This window comes from Mastomys coucha, unplaced genomic scaffold, assembly GCF_008632895.1.
Source record: "Mastomys coucha isolate ucsf_1 unplaced genomic scaffold, UCSF_Mcou_1 pScaffold6, whole genome shotgun sequence".
Classification (NCBI taxonomy): domain Eukaryota; kingdom Metazoa; phylum Chordata; class Mammalia; order Rodentia; family Muridae; genus Mastomys; species Mastomys coucha.
This window is the reverse complement of record NW_022196912.1, coordinates 127,208,367-127,212,493: the sequence shown is the minus strand read 5'-3', so window position 1 is coordinate 127,212,493 and position 4,127 is coordinate 127,208,367. Positions and strand designations below refer to the sequence as shown.

At 51.0% G+C, this 4,127-nt stretch overlaps 2 gene segments (V, D, J or C); both read left to right on the top strand.

Annotated features, from left to right (window-relative positions):
* LOC116080189 overlaps positions 1-4,127 on the top strand; it is a 1,139,691-nt gene that overhangs the window by 1,087,941 nt on the left and 47,623 nt on the right.
* The window catches only part of LOC116080192, a 10,679-nt gene continuing 9,462 nt past the window's right edge, over positions 2,911-4,127 (top strand). Inside the window, exon 1 of the C gene segment in view lies at positions 2,911-3,399.

Below are 4,127 nucleotides of genomic sequence, written 5' to 3'. Positions count from 1 at the left end.
TTCCTGTGATCCTGGTTGTGTCAGAACTCCTCAGAGTCAAGATGTCTCTGTGATCCTGTGATTCTGGGCTCCTGTGACCCTGGGCTTGTTAGAGCACCTGGGAGTGTAGCAGCTTCCTCCGGGTATTATGGGACTGGCTGCTGAGCCTGGGCCCAAGGTCTGCTCAGGACACCAGCCCAGACAGACCAGAAGGAACCCAAGCCACTAGGCTGGCAGAGTTCCTGTGTACCTGGTCCGGCTGGTCCCAGTTACTCCCAGTGTTGGTACAGATGTTGGGTCCTCCTCACCTCTGATCCTGAGAGTTTCAGAGCACCTGGGAGTGGAGCTTCCTCTAGGTGTTGTGGGACTGGCTGCAGAGCTTGTGCCCAAGGTCCGCTCAGGACACCACCCCAGAGAGACCACTCAAAACCTATTTTTAATGATGGGTCTTAAACACTTTAATCTCCCTTCTAGTCCACCACCCACTAAAGGTAATGGGAAAGAAAGGACACAAGGGAAGTGGACTTGTTCAGAAATGGTTCTTTGGAGCAACTTCTATTTGTGTTGTCTGGAAATCTCTGAAAATCTGCAGTTCAGTTCACAGGTTAGTAGTGGCAACTTGATCCACTCAAACACACTGTGAAGACAGCTTGGTGACAGTTTAAGAACATTGCAGGATAGTAGGGGAACACTGAGGTGATGGTATTGCCAACCTTGAAGAGTGTGACAGCAGCAATATAGTACTGTAACTGAGCAGGAAGAGGGTGATGAAGATGGTGATGATCATCCAGAGCTTATTCAGCTCCCCATCCTGGGCCTCAGCACAGGTCTCATTCAGTTCCAGCTCTGTACAGAGAATATCTTGTGTATCATGTGGATACATCACCTGTCAATAACAAAATGTGTGGCCTATAGGAAAGGGGATAACACTTGACATGTAAATAAAGAAAATATCTAGTAAAAAAAGAGAATGTAAAAATAAATTAAGCCAAACAGGCTACTGAGTCACATTAAACTGAACTTACTTCTTGCTTTACACAGATTGATACCGTTGTCAGTGGTGTTTGCTGAGACACACACACACACAGGCCAGGTGTTGTGGCAGGGCATATCCACTAAATGAAATAGTCAACGGACATGGCTCCAGAGTTCCAGGACAAGGCCATTGACCAGGCAACAAAGAGTCAATGTAGAGCCAGACAAGTTACCATACACAGGGCCAGGTATAAGACAGATGGTAGCAATGGATCATCAGGCTATGGCAGGCCTGTGGCACTCTGAACCCATCTCTACCCCTAGTCTACATCCAGAACGCTGCTGGACCAGACGTCCAGGGAGGCTCTCTACATCCCACTCTGATGCCTTCTCCTCCTGAGCTTCATGGTTACAGAGAAGATCTATGTCACTATTCAATGACCAACCACAGCCAGCTCAGCTCAGGGGCCTCCTACCACTTCCTTGGCTCTGCCTACCCTTGGTTTTTGCTCTTCCATAGGTGCCTTGTCTTACTGTGGCTTATTGGTCCCTTATGTGACTAGCACTTCTTGTTCTCAGATCCTCTGACCTCTCAACAGTCACACAGACCTGGTCCCAACTTTGCTCTAAAAGCTGTATCTTCTCAAGTTGACACTGAAACAGTCAGCACCCTCCATCCCTGGGTACGGAACCACATCCTGCCCTAAGATATTCCCTAGGAGTCTCCTCCTCAGCCTACCTTCTACCCTAGCCAGCCCAAGCTCCTAAATCTGTGTTGTGGGTCTCAGCCTTGGATCTCAGAACTGAGATCTTCTACTCACCAAGGTTCGCCCCAACATCCCATACTACAATTTTCCAGAAGAGCAATCCAGACTTGACTTCTCCTCCAGAGGAAGGGGCCAGCACTCTCCTTGTTCTCCGCATACCACTCTTTCTGATGAGGCCCTCATAACTTCCTGGCTCCCCACTTCTTTCTCTTACCCTTCACAACACATTCTTCCTTCTCTTCCCATGCATAATGTCACTGTCTCTGAGCCAAGAGAAACATCTTGCTCTTCCCAACAGTCCAAGTCCTTCGGGATGGGCAGACCTTCACTGTTGCAGAAGCCAGCCAGTCCCTTGGCCCTTCTGACTCTATCGCCTTCCCTTCAGTCCTGGGGTACTGCAGGCTTATCTCTCCCATGATCTGTACCTAAACTCCTCCAGCAAAGACCATAAATGAGCTCCTTTCTCTGCTGTGAGGGATCCAGTGCACTGTGCATGGCACTACTACAGCAGGTTTGATCCTCTTCTTCCATATCCTCAAAAGCCCCTGGGATCAGAACTGAAACACATGATTCCACAACTGTAAACTATCAGGTTACCATGGCAGGGTGCCTGTGAGGGACCTTCTGGACCAGGTCCCATCTTAATTTATCCAAGGCCATGTCCAGAGTCCCAGCAATGGTTCTGTCTGTAGACAAGATTTCCTTTGCTTGGAAAGTCAGCCAGAGCCGTGAGCCTTTCCTATAACCCATTCAGTTTAGGTTCCATACTCTGTCACAGCCTTCAGCCTCTGTGCCTCAGGTTAATCTGGGTTTTCTTGAGATAACACTGAAGAGAGACAGGAACAGAGAGGTCTAGCCTCCAAAGCTGGACTTAGATCAGACACAAACAAGAGGCCCAGTTCCTATGAAACCTCTTCAATGAGGTAGTCAGGAAAGAGTGGGCATAATCACTGAACCTCAGCCAGCCCAGGGACCCCTGAAGGCCCAGGTGCACAGAGAAATAGGAGGATAGCCAGGGTTCCTACCTTGTCCCCTGAGTCTCAAAGGTACGGCCTCACCCTCCCCCACACATCCACATGAAGTAATCTCACTCTGGTTTGGACTCCCCCTCACCCCAGACACAGAAACCCCCAGAATAAAGGGGAACCCTGTCAGGAAACGCCTTATGCCACCCACTGTCAATCCTGTTCTTAGTCAATCATAGGGTGGAAAGAGGGTGGCATTCACCTCTCTGAGACAAAGGCTGTGACTCTGGGAAAGACAAGAGAAGGGCAGGACCAAAACAGGAAGAGAGACAGCTGCTTTCATAGCTTCCACAGGTGAATGGGGTCAGCAGGGAAAGGAACTGCACAAGGAGAAGACCATACAGACTGCAGGCATCCGTGGCCCTTCCAGATCTTTGAGTCATCCTATCACAGGAGATTGGGAAGGAGTTGACGGACCAACCCAAGGAGAGGAAGCCTCTGTGTTGAACAGTAAAGGTGCCTGCCTGTAGCCTAGTGTCAACTAGACGGTTCTGGGAAGAGGGACGGGCCTGAGAGACAAGCACAGGCATCTAGAGCTATACACCCCACAGACAAGCCTGACCACAAGCAGATCATGGAATATATCAAGAAGCCTGAGGAATGAGTATGGCCTGGACTACAGGTTGACAAAACCAAGGCAGCTGAGCCATGTGGTAAGTGACCAAGGGAGTGGGGAGTGAGGGAGCACCCAGGAGCAGGCCTGGAAATGCTTTCAAGGCTGCAGGGAAAGAGAAAGTGGGAACTCTGGGGTTCCAGGATCAATCCCAGCATTGGGATTAGAGTAACTAAGGGAATAGAAGCAAAGCTGAATTGAAGGAGGGAAAGGAAAGGAGAGGGAAACCCAAGCTGCTCTGCTGGAACTCAGGTATGTGGGGGTTCCAGAGAGTCACGGGGACTCAAGAGCTCAGGACACAAGACTGGACACCTGCAAAAGAGCTAAGGCAGGTAAGAGTGTGGATAACAGATTCAGCAGCTCCAGGGGAGCCAGGACAGGAGGAAGGGTGGGGATCCAGGCACTGCAGCTCCAGGGGAGCCAGGACAGGTGGAAGGGTGTGAAGCCGGGGACTGCAGCTCCAGAGGAGCCAGGACAGGTGAAAGTATGGGGATCCAGGCACAGCAGCTCCAGGGAAGCTAGGTCAGGTGGAAGGGTAGGGATCCAGGCACAGCAGCTCCAGGGAAGCCAGGTCAGGTGAAAGTATGGGGATCCAGGCACTGCAGCTCCAGGAGAGCCAGGACAGGTGGAAGGGTAGGGATCCAGGCACAGCAGCTCCAGGGAAGCCAGGTCAGGTGAAAGTATGGGGATCCAGGCACAGCAGCTCCAGGGGAGCCAGGACAGGTGGATGTGTAGGGATCCAAGCAGAACAGCTCCAGAGGAGCCAGG